The sequence below is a fragment of the Pogona vitticeps genome, chromosome 9 (assembly GCF_051106095.1).
Source record: "Pogona vitticeps strain Pit_001003342236 chromosome 9, PviZW2.1, whole genome shotgun sequence".
NCBI classification, from domain to species: domain Eukaryota; kingdom Metazoa; phylum Chordata; class Lepidosauria; order Squamata; family Agamidae; genus Pogona; species Pogona vitticeps.
The window spans coordinates 22,727,685-22,746,118 of NC_135791.1; the positions used below are offsets into that span (position 1 = coordinate 22,727,685).

Consider the following 18,434-nt stretch of genomic DNA (forward strand, 5'->3'; position numbering starts at 1 on the left):
GGAGGGGGAAGGTGGAGTTTCCGCCGGTTGCACCAGGCTATTTGTATATTCCGAGCTCATGAGATACATTATTCGGGAGAAAATGAATCTTTCATGACTGATTTGTCGCCGCCTCTTCTCCCTCCGTTGTTGTTTAATGTTTCAATTTGGAGGAAGCAAACATTCAATCAGGCGGATTAACTGTTTAATGTGTACCATCACTCAAGCTGTCTGCCGGAGGGCAACGCACAGCGACACCAGAGCAGGCCGGGGCCTGCCACATTTAGGCGGGGAGTCAGCATTGATCCACCAGCTCCTTTGTTAAATGATACGTGGTGGGACAGAGGCAGCCCCTCACCTCCTCTCCCTGAGGAAACACACGGGCCGGTGTGTTGGCATTAGCTGGGAAGGAAAAGAATGGTCGGGGAAAGCAAGGCTGGCATGAAGGAAAGGGCCGGGACAGATGCCCGGCCGATGCTTGTGGACTACTGCATATGGGACAACCCTCTAGAATATATCTGAACCTTGCAAAAATACCACGAGTACAAAAGCTACTAGTACTAGGGTTCACTTATAGAGTCCTTCACGGTTTGGGACTTTGTCAGAGTCACTCTCCTCAACAACATATATCCAAGCCACCTGATCTACTCAGACTTTGCATCTACAAATGGTCACCCTATACAGGCCCAGGAATCTTCCACTAGGATCTCGGCTTTCTTGGTGGTGGCCACAATGTTATGGAATGCATTGCCTGTTGATGACTGCCAGGCTCCCTCCCTTCTGACCTTTAGGAAATGAGCGGAGGCTGAGCTTTTCAGATGCTTTTGGTTACATCCTCCCCCTATGATATTCTTTTGAAGCTACAGGTTTTAATTAGAGCTTTGTTTGTCATTGCCTAGATATTCTTTTCACTGGGTTTTTAAATATTATTCCTGGGTTTATGTTGTGGGAGGGTTATTATTTTTATTATTGCTGTTAACTCCCCAGAGGAGTGACCTATTACTAGATGGGTGGGATAAAAATATGAACCAACCAACCAACCAACCAACCAACCAACCAACCAACCAACCAACCAACCAACCAACCAACCAACCAACCAACCAACCAATCAACCAACCAACCAACCAACCAACCAACCAACCAACCAACCAACCAACCAACCAACCAACCAACCAACCAACCAACCAACCAACCAACCAATGGAGTCAGATTGCTGATCCGTTCTTATGGTGGCCACCAATGCATAAAAAGAAGAGGAGGTGGAAGAGGAGAAAGACTAGGATAACCAAAGAACACAAAAAAGTGGTGCAGATAACTTTTGCATACACTTATATAGATGTGTATATTCAAATCAATCAATAATCTTTACCATTTATATAGAAGTCCATGTTGTGACAAGTCCTTATACCTCTTGGTGCTGCTTTCTATTTCCCAGCATCTGCTTCCAGCGAAGAGGACAGAGGAGCAAGAAGGGCCGAAAGTGTCCTTTTGTTGGGTAAAATGTTCCACAATAGAACAGAATGGAGAAGCAGATGATATTTATAAAATCGATCTAGGGCTAGTGATTCTAAGCTTAAACCTACATTATTCAGCAGCTTAGGTATTTGGGCTGTGGAGTCAAAGGCTGGGAGTTCAGTTCCCGCACTGTGCTTCCTGTGAGTAGAACCAGCCTCGGTGGCCTTGGGCAAGCTGCACAGACCCAGGTTAACCCCAAGGAGAAGGGAATGGGGAACCATCTCTGCATATTCACTACCTAGAAAACTTTGAGAAGAGTCACCATAAGTCAGAACTGAGTTGGTGGCACATGATGATTATTAAACTGCCCTCATAGGTATATTTATTGTGAGAACTGAGCCATGAAAGAGTGGATGTAGACCAATCCGTGCTTTTTAGATGGGTGAGTTAATATCACAACGAATACAAACAAATAAATTATTTTTAAAAGAGGTGGTGGAGTTTAGTCCCCCACAGAAGAACAACACACCCCTCTCCTTTCTCCTAAAACCAGATTTAGACAGCCAGAGGCTGCTGTATAGAGAACAGAATGCATTGTTATCTATGTATTATTGTTTTGCAGTCCCTAATATGGGGATTCCGAAATATGTTCCAAGGAGCAGGTTCTGGTATGGAGTTGGGCGCTCACAGGAGAGAATAAGCTTTGTAAATGCTCCCACACAGTGCCCTTAACTAGTTTCCTAACTCCTGATCATCCCACTAGGTGGCAGTACAGAAAACCAATATAAAGTGATGTTGCCTACTTGACTTGTGATGGGACCTCCTTCTTAAGACAAGAGGAGAGGTGAGCCCCAAGCTAGACGATTTGAGGTGGTTATAGCCCCAAGCCAACCGTGGGTGAAAATGTTGTATAGATCTATGTGAAAGAGCAATAATTTAAATAGCTTGATGCTTTATGTATAAGTGAATCAGACTGTGATTCTGTACCAGTTTGCATGGGATTAGGCTCTAGCAATATCAGGGAGACTTATTTTTGAGTAGACGGGAATAGGATTTGTGTGGTTAGGCTGCAGTCCTGGCTCCAGTGACGCAGTGGGGCTTTTGTTGTGTATAGGGCCGTTGAGTTCATTGAAATGAAAGTGGGTAATGCTGAGTTGTCAGTCATTCTAGATCAGTGGTTCTCAACCTTGGGTCCCAGGTGTTTTTGGACGACAGCTTCCAGAAATCCTGGCCAGCACAGCTAATAATGAGGGCTTCCAGGAGTTTTAGTCCAAGAACATCTGGGGACCCAAGATTGGGAACCACTGTTCTAGAAATTTTGAATTATTTCACCACAACTAGTGGGAAAGGAAGCAACTTTCTCACATTCCTCTTCTACATTTCAGGTTATGTATTTCTCCATAAATAAAAAGGCTAGACAGTGTCATTGATGAAGATTTACACTACTACTAATTTCAAGCCTTTGGTTCAGATTTATGATTTACCTTTCTTCTTCCTTCCCTGACCTTCTCCAAATTTGCTGGACTGGGGCTTAGAGAGTTACTTTTTGAAAGTACTGTAATTTGTTCCCATTACTTGTTGCAATGTTTGGAAAAGTAACTCCAGTGCCTCTAGTTCTTTACGTTACATTGCCTTATGCATGGCAAAATAAGGCTGGCTTCTTGTGTTGTTCTGTTATCTTTTCAGAGGGTGGAAATATTCAGGATTGATGAGAAAATGGATTAAACTTGATGGTGGGGGGGGGGGAAGGAAATGATCCCAATGCATCTAAAATGTCCTAATATAACCTTTAAAAGCAAAATTTGAAAGTAACCAGGAAATGTTACATGTGATATTTATGAAATAACTTTGATCCCAACTGTTGCATTGCTTTTGAAATGTAATTCAATCTTTGTTAGGTTCTTGTTACCCCAAAAAGTAATTAGTTATAGGTAACTATGTTACTTTCCATTCTGAAGGAAATCCACCCTGAGTGCTCACTGGAAGGAGAGATGCTGAAACTGAGGCTCCAATACTTTGGTCATCTCATGAGAAGAGAAGACTCCCTGAAAAAGTCCTTGATGTTGAAAAGGTGTGAGGGCAAGAGGAGAAGGGGACAACAGAGGACAAGATGGCTGGACAGTGTCATCGAAGCGACCAACATGAATCTGACCAAACTCTGGAAGGCAGTAGAAGACAGGAGGGCCTGGCGTGCTCTGGTCCATGGGATCACCAAGAGTCGGACACGACTTAAGGATTAAACAACAACAAAACTATGTTACTTGTAATGGTTGTTGTGGGTTTTTCGGACTCTTTGGCCGTGTTCTGAAGGTTGTTCTTCCTAATATTTCACCAGTCTCTGTGGCCAGCATCTTCAGAGGATAGCACTCTGTGCTCTGGTGTAGTTTGCTTGGGAGTGGAGTATTTATGGCTGTGAGATAGGCTTTTGTCTTATTCAGGAGATGGGTGATTAGTGTGTCTTGTTGTGGGTGTATTGTTGTGGTAAGGAGAAGAGATTATCTGTCACTGTGACTGATGGGTGTCATTAGCTGTTTTTGTGTGTGTAGTGATCCCCGGTCCTTGTGGCTGGGTAGAGGTTGTTGACCTTTTGCACGCTGTATTGTTCAGAGCTGGAAGCCAAGTTTTGTTGAGTTTCAAACTTTCCTCTTTTTTGTTCAAGTTCTGCTGGTGTTACTTGTAATTCACTGCTTTCAAAATCTGGTTTGACTTAAGGCAATTGAAGGAAAGCCAGAGGTCCCTTTTCCATGACACTCAGCAAGGTAGCATGACGTATTTTCAGCGTCTTGTTGGCTTCATGATAAAAGCCATGCACAGTACAGCACATTCAGCCACTGAATGCTGCTAGTGAGGGAGGAGGCCACTGGAAAAACATGAAAATGGAGGCCAGAACAGTGTACAACATATTTTCAGCATTAGCAATCTATCTGAGTTGAGACAACTTGCCATTTTAGAAACAATACTAGTTGTTCTCCAAAACGCTTTGGTGCTTGAGGCAGAAAAATCCAGACAGCGCCCGCATGTCCCCAAAGAGTCGTACAGGTATCATTATGAACAATCCGTTTCTCCTTCATTTTGTTTTAACCCAATCACTTAAGTAGGCCATCCCACATTCTTAATGATAAAAGCCATTCTTAATTTGCATTGGCACTTATTCTTAGGGCAGTCTTTGCTTGGCATAGAAATTAGTAGGGACAGCACTGCCCAGAGGTAGCCTCATTTTAAGAACGTTCTCTCTAGTTGTGATTTTTTCTCTCTCTCTCCTCATCCCTGAGCCAATTTGCTTGCCCCTTTCTTGAGGCCCACACACCTTGGGCACATCATATCCAATTGAAAGGCGGGGGCCGATTGTCCACAGCTGATGGAGAGAAAGGCAGAAGAGAGGCTGGTGGATGGAATTATGACACCCAGGAGACAAAGTGAGAGAAGGATCGGGGATAGGAATCCGAAGAGAAAGGGAGGGCTGGAAATAGAGCAATATGGGAACACAGAGGCAATTGCGGCGTTGATAGCCCGGCTTGATGGCCATGGTGACAGGCAAATAGCGTGGTGATTGCAGACTGAGATATTACAAGGTCCTCTGACCCTTCCAGCACAACCGGTTAGAGAAGCAATGGCTGTGGGGGGACTTGCTTTCAGCCTGCTCCAGCACCCTCTCACCCTCGGGAATGACCCACACCTCAGCAGGCTGGGTTTCAAAGAAAGCTCTCTCGCAGCTCCTTCTTTCCATCCTTTCCTCTGCACAAGAGTGGTGCTCCTTTTGTCAGGTGCGTTGCACTTCTTTATATGCCCTCACTTCCTGTGTGCTACAAACCAGGGTGCCATCTGGGAGGGGGGACACAGTCTCCACTGGGGTTCCCCCCTTCTTCCTCTAAGTATCTGTTCTTCAGAAATCCATCTTTCTCTCTCTCCTTCCATCTTTCCCTTACACACAACATAAATGAGCCCGTGAAGGGTAGACACCAATACGTGACAGCTCTCACTGCAAGGGTGTGCTTTTGCCAACCTGTTCCAAAAGGAGAGTGGCATTCCTTTGGGTTTAACTTATTATACCTTAGTGAGAGTGTTGATTATGAGAAACAAGCTTCCCTGATGGGACCTCTTGCTTGCCTACATCGCCTTCCCAAAGATTCCCCCAACTGTGCATGTTGTTCAGGTAACACGGCAGCTGCTTTGAGCGACAGATGGCAGGGATTAAGGAGTGGCATCCAGGTGGTGGAGGACAGAGCTGTTTGTACCACGTGGGCTGTCCTGCTAACCTGTGGCCTGTTCTTGAGGTGGATGACACTATTCCAGCTTCTGTTGTTGAGATGACTTTCTCCTGTCAGGCTGTTCAGTGGATGCCATCTTGTATTTTACCTCAGGAAGACAAATTAGCCAGGTGAGCCTCATCAAGGTTACCCGACGAGGCAACAGTGCTCCGGCAATGTGCAACACAAGGTTTATTTTCATTTATTTATTTGATTTATATAACACCCCTCTGGCAGCCAAAGCCACTCTGGGCAGTTAACATAGAGGCTCAATTTTAGTGTACAGCAGAGCTTGGAAATCTTCATATTATTATTTTTTAAATGTTATTCCCTATGTTGGCTGGGGGATTTGGAAAGATGCCATTGGAAAAGTTAGATTTTTCTAGCCTCTGGTACCTAGCATCTTCATATACAGTGGTGCCTCGCTAGACGATGATCATCCGTTCCACTGAAATAGCTGTTTAGTGAAATCATTGTCTAGTGAAAAGCATTCCCCCACTGGAATGCATTGAAACCTGTTTAATGCATTCCAATGGGGAAGAATCATCGTTGTCTAGTGAAGATCGGCCATAGGAAAGCCGCTTTGCGAACCGCCGATCAGCTGTTTAAATCACTGTCTTGCGAAGCTTAGGTCCTGAAAACACCTGTTTTGTGAGTGCGGAGGGAGCTGTCAAAATCATTGTTTAGCGAAAATTGGTTTGCAAAGCAGGGACCAAACATTGTCCAGCAAAATTCCCCCATAGGAATCACTGTTTTGCGAATCGCTATAGCGATCACAAAAAGCCAATGTCTAGCGAAAAAACTGTAATGCGGGGTAACTGTCTAGCGAGGCAACACTGTAACTGCCAGCATTCTGCTATGGGCCCTGTATTCCAGGAAACAGGATCTATGAACTGCCCTTTCAAGATCTCATGTTTTCTCCAATGTACCTTTACTTCAAGCCGTTGTTTTATAGCACTCTGCTCTTTCACCCAAGCATTGACCCTGCCAGACCTTACTTAGCAGAAGCTCAAAAGCTGACGAGGCTTTATGCCATGAACTATGGCATGGAGATGCAGAATTCATTGCATTGTAACTCTAACTACCACCTGCCATTCTGCATTTGCCCTGGAAACAATTTCACAATCTACACACAGATAAGACACTGCGGCTAAAATCCTGTTGGGTAGCTATGCAGGCGCTACACCAGCTATTGCAACAATACTGCTAAGGTGGAAGCGTTGTAGACAAAGCACTTTTTACAGGCATATTGTGTATTCAGTCGTGATGAGAGGCAACCTGATTGCACAATCAAATTGCTTAATCTGCATTGCTTTGGCAAGACACCTGGCAAATTTATGCCTCCATCACTTTATGCTGTAGAGCAACAAACTGGAGTTTAGTAGTACACCCTAAGGGGGAAAAATAAGGTTATCTACCAGTAGGGCAGATTTCCCCACCCTTGAAAAAATTCTATCAATCTCCTTTGCTATTCACATGTATATTGTAAAACATTTGGGCCATGTGGGTCTACTTCTGTAATAGATCTGGTGGAATTGTGACAAATACATAGGAATACCCAAGTTTTCCAGTACCAGCTCTTATTTGGACCCCATGCCACTCTTTGTCTAATTTCAGATGATCTCTGCAGTTCATATCAATTTAGTGGAATCCAGAGGCTCCTTTAGTGCAGGAGTGATGGTTCAGCCCCAGGGTTTAGTTTGAACTTTGCAGGAGCTAGCCAAGGTGCTGAATTGCCCCTCCAACATAGACTCAGGACCTGAAACAGCTCCTGCAGTTCAGACTGAAAGTGGGAGCAGATTCACCATCCCTATGAAATCAAAAACATAAGCTTAACAAACCTGTACTACACTTGGCAGATTTTTGGGTGACAAGATGGTGGAAAGGACCGTTGAGGTAGACAAAGAAAGGTTAACCCTCTTCATTTCTGGCCTAGGTTTTGCTCTCCATCCCATAGATGACTTCTAAGTGCTACTGGCAGATAGGAAGAAGAACCCACTCTTGTTGTAGACCATATCCAGAATACCATATCCAGAACACCATATCCAGAATACCATATCCAGAATACTATTCTATAGGGATGACCTGTGGATGAGTCTCAGTACGATACAAGGAGTTTCCTTCATTCCCTCCAACCCCTCTCACCATTTGGTCTATATATTGCTAAGGCCACACTGTGGCAACATTTTGTCCGAAATGATTTGAACATTGGCAATGAGCATAATATTTCTAAAACCTTTTGTTGTAGTAAATGCAATTAGAGGAACCTCTCACTCCCAGGAGGCATATTTTGGAAATGCACACCTTGAATTTCAAGCTCGGGGATGTTTGGTTAAAAGAACTCAAGCAGTGAGCATTAAGAAAGAACACAAGGAACTCAAATCCAGAGCTAGGACATTGCCAAACTATGGTTTTGCCACCATAATAAATAGATGTTGCAAGCCTTGGACAACACATTGCATAAGAATGATCCTCACCAACCCTATAGATTGCAGCATTGTGAAAAACCCAGCTCCTGAGAATCCTGATGTTCTTTATTAAAACTCATGTTTTTAGCCGTCATAGCTCCAAGATCAGCCCAGCAGTGAGTGAGCAAGGCTCAGTGGAATCTCAGAAGTGAAAATATTAACTAAATAAAATTTCCAGTGGCTCACAAACGGATCTTCAGTGTCCTGCATGGCTTTGTACCCTCCCCATTGATGAACAAAAACAAAATAAATAATGTTAATTTGATTAAAACAGTGCCTAGCAGAACAAAATAGCTTACCTATCTTTGGGTGCTATGCACCTTGGTGTAAAGAGATGACATTTGCTGAAATGCGTCAGGCACCAAAATATTTTGAAGTGGAAGAGACAGTCGGAAAGAGCGATCTTACCTGCTCGTGAGCTTCCTGGGAGTTCCTAGCTTAGACCCCCATAGGAAGCAGGATGTCAGATTAGATGCACATCTGGCCTGATATAGTTGTGTTCTTTTTATGGGAAAGGAGTTTCATAAAAGGTTCTTCTTCCTTTGCTCCACATGGCAGGCTGAACTCACTAAGATTCCTTCTCCTCTGTCTGTATCTGTTAAAAACACAACACCAACCCTTGTTTTGTGCTTAGTCAGGTCACCTTACTTAGAGAAAGACAGCCGTCTGTTGTGAAGGACTCACGGTGAGATTAAAAATTGCAAGTTGGGGTTAAGGGTGGGCCTTGGCTCTGAAGGGATCACTAACTTTGTTTATACAGAAGTTCCTTGAAGGTGAATCATGGACATGGGGAAAGATAGAGACATGTGGTAAGAATTCTTTCAAATGTGAGGAAAACAACAGCCTTTTTGCGCATGTCCTGAGTCCTGAGGTTTCTGTTCCTTAGATGAGCAAGACTCCAGGCTAGCGTGGACCACATGAAGTGAAGCTCACGGCTGAAGATTAAATCCTACTTTTTGCGTGAAAAGCTACACCTGCTGAAATGTTCCCTTGAAATGTTCCCTGGACGCCATTCTCCAGTCCTGTGTCTACCTTATGTCAAGCAGCTACCATACTCTTTGCTCTATGAGCAGGACTGCGGCTGCAGTTATGTAGATCTGTCCCCGGAAACCAGGATCTTGATATTTATACAGTATCCCTTTGGGCTGTTTTACAAAATAAGTAAAAGCTGACCTGCTCCACCCCCACCCAATGGGGTTAAACAGCTTTCCTCCCACACTGTGGCTGGGGAAAGGTTACGCTGCATGACCTGTCCCTATGATAAATTGGTAGGCTTCATATCTCACGCCTGGCTAGCTGTAACTAGTCTTTAGATCTAGAGAGACTTCTTGCAATAATCCCTATGGACATAGCCGTACAAACCCCTCTCATATCAAAGTGCACCCACCCAATGTGCACAGCCTCTATATACTGTAAGGACAGATAGAATAAGCAGTACAAATAGACTTTGTTGTGTGGAGAGACATACCTACCTCCAGGCTCACATTTCAATTTTGCACACACTGCCTTTTGTAAGGATAGTAGGTAAACTGAGAGTGCAATATGTACCCACTTCACACGTATATTCATATAATTCTTCATGTTATCCTTCGTACTTTCATTCCAGAACATGTAAACATGCTGTTCTCAATTTGTACACACTTTTCCATATTGGTACTCTATTCAGGGATACTCCCTGTATGCACATTTTTGCTACAAATACACATTAATCTAGGACCTATTACGAAGTCCCGTATAAATATATCATTATGCACACACTTAGTTCTTGGCTAGCCTTTCCATCTATCTGTCTTATTCAGTACACCTATAATTTTAGCGGACAAAAGTACATAATGATAAATTCTGTTTACTAGATGTCTTTAATACTGGTGAGCCCCACTCTCTTGGGATAGTGTAGTGTAAATATTTTGCTGTGACAACTCTGTGACTCTCCCACGGAACCATTTCTACACATACACATAGTGCCAAATCAAATATATTCCCCCACTAAGACCTTGTACCCCCAGTGATAGGAATGCATTTTTTTCCTTCCCATCTGTCATATGTTTTCGGCTTGAGCACTATTTCATGCTAAGTTTCCCCTACTTGAGCACACTATTAATGTTTGTTTAGGGAAAAATAACACATGAATCTACCACAGCACTTCTGTCATATTGTTCAATTTCACTTTGCCCCCTAAATATTTGATCTGCAAAGTCTCTTTAGGAATAATTTTTTCTTGGGGGGGGGTGGACTCTCTTGTTCCACACACCTTCCTCTTTTGGCCCAGACCACCTTATGCCTTCCTCAACTAGGCTTTGTGAAAGGAAGAGATAAGAAGAAAATCTTATCTTTCTTTCTGTTTCTTCTATTGGGCAGGCGGCGGTGAGATCCTGGTGGGAAGATAGAAGGAGCGCTGGCCCTCTCGTTGGGTGAAATGAGCCGACTGCCTTGTGCAGCAGAATCTGTGAGATGGTTGCAGAAATTCCTTAGCTGTTCCTTTGCACTCTTCCCCAGCAATTCCCTTGTAGGAGAATAAAGTTATGTATGCCCTGATGACCCATCTTGACCAAAGTTTTTTAATATCACTTCTGGAAATAGAGTTCTCAGAATTCTGCAGCATTTTTTAAGAAGTCCACCAGTGACCATTTTGACTACAAAGTTCTAGGAGTTGAAATCCCTATAAATTGTTGTCCTGCCTTCAAATGCACCCTAAGATTATTGGTACTGATGAAAGAAATGGGAGTGCCTGACCACCTTTTCCATCTCCTGAGAAACCTATATGTGGGACAGGAAGCAACAGTTAGAACTGGACATGGAACAACTGATTGGTTCAAAATTGGGAAAGGAGTACGACAAGGCTGTATATTGTCCCCCAGTTTATTTAACTTATATGCAGAATACATCATGCGGAAGGCTGGACTGGATGAATCCCAAGCCGGAATTAAGATTGCCGGAAGAAATATCAACAACCTCAGATATGCAGATGATACCACTCTGATGGCAGAAAGTGAGGAGGAATTAAATAACCTCTTAATGAGAGTGAAAGAGGAGAGTGCAAAAAATGGCCTGAAACTCAACATCAAAAAAACTAAGATCATGGCCACTGGTCCCATCACCTCCTGGGAAATAGAAGGGGAAGATACGGAGGCAGTGACAGGTTTTATTTTCCTGGGCTCCATGATCACTGCAGATGGAGACAGCAGCCCTGAAATTAAAAGACGCCTGCTTCTTGGGAGGAAAGCGATGACAAATCTTGACAGCATCTTAAAAAGCAGAGACATCACCTTGCCAACAAAAGTCCGAATAGTCAAAGCTATGGTTTTTCCTGTCGTGATGTATGGAAGTGAGAGCTGGACAATAATAATAATAATAATAATATAATTTATTGTCATTGTAAGTATATACACAGTATATCATACAACGAAATAAAGAATAAAGAAAGCAGACCGCCGAAGAATTGATGCCTTTGAATTGTGGTGCTGGAGGAGGCTTTTGAGAGTCCCCTGGACTGCAAGGAGAACAAACCTATCAGTTCTAAAGGAAATCAACCCCGAGTGCTCACTGGAAGGACAGATCCTGAAGCTGAGGCTCCAGTACTTTGGCCATCTCATGAGAAGAAAAGAGTCCTTGGAAAAAACCCTGATGTTAGGAAAGTGAGAAGGCAAGAGGAGAAGGGGATGACAGAGGATGAGATGGCTGGACAGTGTCACTGAAGTGACCAGCATGAATTTGACCAAACCCTGGGAGGCAGTGGAAGACAGGAGGGCCTGGCGTGCTCTGGTCCATGGGGTCACAAAGAGTCGGACACGACTAAACGACTAAACGAATGAATGAACGAACTGATGAAAGATTCAACTGGCAATCCAAGCCTTCTTTTGTATCTGGAATGCTGAAAAAAGCCCACTCTTTTGTTCTCTGTTTTAGAGGGCAAAACCTTTTGGGCTGCCTCTCCTCCTTGCCCTCTTCCCTAACTGGGAAATGATATGCTCCAGAAATATTTCCCATATCTTCTGCTGTTTCACGGTCTGTATTGGCCCAGTCTCATAAGCCACCCACATAGATGTTTGTTGGGTGTCCAGCCCACCATGACTGTAGTACTACATGTTCTGGAAAGACCACTGGCCTCTAGTTAATTCATTACTTCCTGTCTTTGATTACCCATCTTGAAGGGATTCAAACTGTGTACAGAGCTGTGACACAGGCTCTCCCACCAAAGCTGCCCATAACAAAGGGACAAATTTCTCTCCCTTTGGCAACGTCTTTGGTGCTGTTTCCTGCAGCCACTTTCCATCAAGAGAAAACAAGGAGATGACCATGGCCAGATATTCTGGCGAGGACCTCTGAAGTTGAATTTTTGAGGGAGATGAATATCCTTAAGACTTGGTAAGAGATGTTGGCGATGCACTTGGTTGTGTTTCCTCCATAGTCCCTACTTTTTGTTGCTTCTGCTATGTCTTGGTTATGGGCAGACTCTTCTTTCTCCCCTTTTCCTTATGCTTTTTAAGCTGCCTCAAACATTTCATCAAGTCCTTCCTTCCTTCCAACTCTTTCTCTTTCTAACTCTTCCTTCCTTCCAACTCTTTTTCTTTCTCTCTAATCCTTCCTTCCTTCCTTCCTTCCTTCCTTCCTTCCTTCCTTCCTTCCTTCCTTCCTTCCTTCCTTCCTTCCTTCCTTCCTTCCTTCCTTCCTTCCTTCCTTCCTTCCTTCCTTCCTTCCAGCTCTTTCTCTCTAACTCTTCCTTCCTTCCTTCCTTCCTTCCTTCCTTCCTTCCTTCCTTCCTTCCTTCCTTCCTTCCTTCCTTCCTTCCTTCCTTCCTTCCTTCCTTCCTTCCTTCCTTCCTTCCTTCCTTCTACCCCATTACTCCCTTTCTCTTTCTGTCTTAGCTGTACACTCTGTTCCCAAATGCTCCACGGTCTAGCCTTCCTTCTTCATCCCTCTGTCTATCCATACTTTAGACACCCACCCACCCAATTCAGTTGATCATTCCATCCACCCATGTTATTCACCATCTTTCGTTCTCTTAGTCTTTCCTTTCCTTTCCCTTCTCTCTGTCCATCTGACCAACTGTCCATCTCTTGCCCTCTCTCCTTTTTCTCTCCCTTCCTCCTTTCTAGCCTTTCTCCCCATGGTTATCCCCCCTTCCCTCCCTCCCTCTCTTCCTTTGTCTCTCTCTCTCTCTCTTTTCTCTCTCAAGTGTTTTCAATTTTATTCTGAGTGGAATTAACTACCCCTGATGTCAAATTGCCGCCGAAATCGATAATAATATCTTTACAAAAGAGGATATTCTTCTCTCTCGGAACGGCCCCTGAAAAATGGAAAATTTAGTCGAAATTGATTCATTACTTGACACTTTATAGGACGGGCCTGCTATTGATCGGAGCCTGTCATGTCCTATCTGCCTTAATCGAAGTTGAAGTCCAGTGTCGATGGTGGGTATTTTTCATAATTCCAGGAGACCAGACAGATACAAAAACACACACACTGGCTCCGTTCCCCACCACCCCCTCCAGTCTCCCTGCGTGGAAACGGGAGGGGCCCCCCAAGATCTTCCTGCTGAACCCCTACCCCCAAACAGACCGTCCCGCAAAATGAACGATCTCTCTTGAAACACACAAACCGTCCCCTGCACACTCAAATCAGAAGAACGATGCGTGCGTGCTTGTGTGTGGGTGTGTGTGTGTGTGTAACCTTTCTCCTCTCACTCATTCCCGCCACTGCCCCAGCTTAGTTACTATTCGTGTGTGCCCGCGCGCGGGCACGTGTGAATGTGTACGCGGGGACTCTTCTGTTTGTTATGATGGGGATTTTTTAAATTTTTTGGCTGGGTAAAGGAACAGGCTGAATCAGCCCGGAACCTGCCTGTTGGGGGGAGGGGTCGAGAAACAGAAGCGGTCGTGTGAACCACACGGGGTGGGAGTGCGAGGTGCACAGCCACCCTGCCTCAGATATCCACAAACGTGCCCCAAGGAGCGCTCCTGACGGTCGCACGGAAGGCGTGTACAACCGTGCAGCCCGGACACAAGCCGGTCATCTCCCATTCCCACGTCCACTCGCCCCTCCAGGACCCTCTTTGCATTCACACGCGTGTCTTCTCTCTCCCTGCTCAAGCTAAGGCACACTCACGTTCGCCCCCACACGGCCGTCTTCACCGAGTTCCCTCCCCACGAGACTTTTACCACATTCCCACAAGCTGGTCGAGGCTCCTGACACTCCCCCCGCCTCCCCCCTTCCCAAGTATGGCCTGAGTACTGGCACTCCCAGGGCTGTTCCCTTCAGCACCCAGGCTCCCTTCCCCGCGGGCATTTCCCTCAGGCGCGCACCCTGGCTCCTTCCTCGCAACCGCGCCCGGGCACCCAGATTTCCGGGTCGCCTCCTGCCCTCCTTTCTGGCCTTTCTCAGCCTCCTCCCGGAGCAAAACGTCTCCCTGGCACACGCCTTTCCCCCGGGGCCTCGCTCTCACGACACAAGGTCAACCCCTTGCACTCGCTTTCCTCTTCACAAGGCACCCCTCCTGACACGCATTTTCTTCTGTCCCAGAGTCATGCCCCGCCCTTCCAGACGCGCCACCCAGAAACGGGGACTTCGCCACGTCCTTTTTTACACACTTTTATTTCAGGAGCCCTTTCCACAACTCTTTTGCAACGCAATCACGATTCCTTTCCTCTTGAGCAACCCCCCTCCCGGGCGTCCCCTTTTCACCCTAACGCACAACACCCCCTTTCCCAGGGGCAGTTCTTAAGACACCCAAGAAACCCGTTTTCCCACGCCTTTCCCTCACATCCTCAGACTCCTCCTGCCCGCGCCCCCCCCGTTTTCCAGCCCTTGCACTGGTGCGCGCCACTACCGCGCGCGCTCGTGTGCGCGCAGCCTCCCCGTTTCCTGCGCGCCCCCTGCCCCACGCGCTCTCCTAGCTTAAGCAGACTTTAATTGAACTTTCTCGACTTTTTTTCTCTCTCTCTCTTCCCACCACTTTCTTCTTTCTTTCTACGCCTGTCTGTCGTGTTCCATCCAAAGACTCGGGTCCGTCTCGGGCATTCCCCCCCCCACCTTCTTTGTTCCTCTGCCCCTTCTCCAATACCCCTGCCATAGGTCTATTCTGTCACCCCCTTATTGTCATTGACCCTCTCTCTCTCTCTCTCTCTCTTTCACACACACACACACACACACACACACACACACACACACACACACACACACACACAACATACACAGTTGTTTTGCTACCTGAGAAAGGGCTTGCAAATAAATTCCCACCCAACCTCATTCCCACCAATTTAGCCAAGCCCAGGTATTTAAAAAGAAGAAGAAGAAGAAGGGAGGGAGGCTATAGTGGACGCACGCACACATACACAAACACGAAGGCGCACAGCGAGGAAGAAAATACCTTGGGTGCAGTTGGCAGTTTCTCCAGCACCCTCTGGAGTGGGAAAGCGGTCGATATTTAATTGTTATTGCAAGCAGGGAGTGCAAAAAAAAAAAAAAAAAAAAAGAGGGAGAGAGAAAGAGGGAACCTTCTCTGGGCCGTTTGTATTGGTGTGTGTGTGTTGCTGCTGGTTGGCATTTAGGGGAGCCGTGAGCGACCTCCCCCCCCCGTGCGCGCATCTGCACGCCCACAGGGTGCCCCACTTGAGGGCTAAACTCAGGCCTGCGCTCCTGGTCTTCTCAGTCTGAAAGGGGGGAATTTCAACCCCAATGGCAGCCCAGGCAAGTCTGCTAGGAATAAACCCCCTTGGGCTGAACGGGATTTAACCCCCCCCCCCAGTAAGGATGTCCAGGACTGGAGCCTAAACTAACTTTATTTGTGAGCCCCCAGGAAAGAAATCACCAGGGAAGGAAGTGAAGCACCAGCTGGTGATGCCCAGCCGGCCCTTCTGCGTGTTAGGAGGCCAGTCAGCGTGGACACGCGTCTTGGCCAGGCGAGCATAGGGGCTGATCCCGGTGGCAGCCTGCCGTCCTAGCGACCTGAGAAAATGAGATTCTTTAGCAACCCCGTAGACAGTCCCGCTCAGCTCAGTAGGACTTCCTGTTTAGAGTAAGCAGACGTAGGAGTGGGAAATAAAGATATAAACTGGAGGGCATGGCTTCGTTTCTTAAACCGTTAAGAAGCAGTCAGAGACAGACTGGAGTTCAGGTCTGCTTAGAGGGCAGGCCAGGGAGGCCTCCTTCTGAGCAGGAATGCAGATGGTAGGGAGGCGATGGGTGGTGAAAGGAAAGGCAGTCTGCACATGCCCAGAGGCACTTCGTCTGAGTTCTAGCATGGTTTACACGTCGGGGTCGGATGGGCATTATTTCTCCCCACGTCGTGGGTCTTTGGTGAGCCTTTTCCTCTGACGGAACCATGTTTTGCTTCAGTTTAAATCCCCAAATGTTAAACCCCCTCGTTCTTTGGCGATAGCCCGTGAACCTTCAGCCACAGGAGCTTCTCCTGTTCCCGTCCCCCGAATCTGAATTTAAACCTCGAAAAGGGTTCCAAAATATGCCTTGTTGTGTTTTGTTGGTGTGGTCTCCGATGGGACTTTTCTGTCCTAGTTCCCCTCTTCCCACTGGGGGGCATGCTCAGCTCCCTAAAGCCATCCATCAAAATTTGAGGGAAAAGGAGGAGCGGGGGTCAAAATTGGAAAAAGAGGGGGGGGCTGACACATGCATACACGCACACACACAGAGGCACGCACACGCATGCGGGCGCCCGCACACACACACACACGCACACACACAAATCCCATTTTCTGCAAACAGGTTGGTGGCTCCCAGCCCCTCTCTCTGTCTAAATGAAATCAGTCATTTTCATCAAGTGCCCGGCCAAATATTATCCACAGTCCATTCAGAAGGATCGAATCTTATTTAGAGTCGCGATTCGACATCTGTTTTCAAATTTGATCAGCTATGAACTTTATTTTCCGAGTTTGAGGAAAATTATATTCCATCGATCCGAAGCACTGGCGTAGCCTACATATATTTTCCCCCCGCTTCTGCCTTGGCTCCCTCTCTCTCTCTCTCTCTCTCTCTCCCTCCCCTGCTATCGACGGAAAAGACGCGTTTGTAAGAGACACACCAGCAGCAGCAGCACCGCCACAGACACTTCGTAATTTTCCCGACTGCACATCCACATTTCCTCTGCCCGCTGCCCTCCTCCGCTTCTTCTGCCACCCTCTGCTTATCCTTCCTCCTCCTGGTGCATCTCCTCTCTTCCTGAGCCATTCCTTCCCCTGTTTTTTCCTCGCACATACGTCCCCCCCTTCTTCCCCTGTGATTCCTTCCTTTCCTCTCAAATCCCTTCTTTCTTTCTTTCCATCCCCTGTTTGGTTCCCTCTCTCCTTACCCTCCCCGACTCATTCCTTCTTTCCATAAGGCGATTCCCTTTCCTTCCTTCCTTCCTTCCTTCCTTCCTTCCTTCCTTCCTTCCTTCCTTCCTTCCCCTCCAATAAAACTCTTGCTTCCCCCCCCCCCCAAAATAAGGAGGAAGGTTTTAAACCGTCCCGATTTCATTTTTCCGGGAGCGCCCCCCAAGCCCATCCTCCCCAGACCACTCTGCCCCCCCAACTCATATCACCAGCAAATCCCCTACATAAATATAAAAAAAACCCAACCAAACAACAACACCCCATAACCTCCGAAACAACTTCGACTTGAACACAGTCTGGATGGTGGAAGGAGCAAACTGTGAGTACTAACCCTTTTTCTCCGGTTGGGGAAAGTTTTTTTGGTGTTGGGGGGGGGAGGCAGGAGGATGGTGGAAAGTTGAGCCCTTGTGTATGCTTATAGCAGGGAGGGGGCTTTTCCCCTGATCGGGGGGTGGTGGTGGAGGAGTTGTGGCGTTTATAATAATGAACCAGTGGCAAAATCAGGGAGAGAAGATCTATGACTTCCTTCCTTCCTTCCTTCCTTCCTTCCTTCCTTCCTTCCTTCCTTCCTTCCTTCCTTCCTGCGCCCACGGATCAACTTCTTTTCCTCTTTGACACCTTTTCCAGCGGGAAGCCTCCCTCCTCCTTGTTCCTTTTTTCTCATCCCTTCTTCCTCTCTCTTCTTCCCCCTCCCCTCTTCCTCTCTCTTTCCCCTATCTCTCTCTCTCTCGCTCTCTCTCTCGCTGTGTCCCCCCCTACACACACCCTCCTCTTTCCCTGTCCTTTCCCATTCCCCTCTCGCTCACTCACCCTCCCCTTTTCCCCTCTCCTCCTCTCCCCCCCCCCACCCCTTCTCTCTCCCCAGCTAACTGGAAGCCGGTTTCCGTTTAGATTAAGGCAGGGAACCTAATTCCAGGGCAGGGGGATCGAAATTTCTGGCAACAAAGGGAAATAGCGTATTG

General features: G+C 46.5%; 1 protein-coding gene across 1 annotated transcript in view; it reads left to right on the forward strand.

Annotated features, from left to right (window-relative positions):
- Positions 1–17,717: 17,717 nt before the first annotated feature.
- The window catches only part of ERFL (ETS repressor factor like), a 66,219-nt gene continuing 65,502 nt past the window's right edge, over positions 17,718–18,434 (forward strand). Inside the window, exon 1 of the mRNA XM_020807904.3 lies at positions 17,718–17,791. The gene's annotated coding sequence lies outside the window, so the exon portion shown is untranslated. The remainder of the gene's footprint in view (positions 17,792–18,434) is intronic.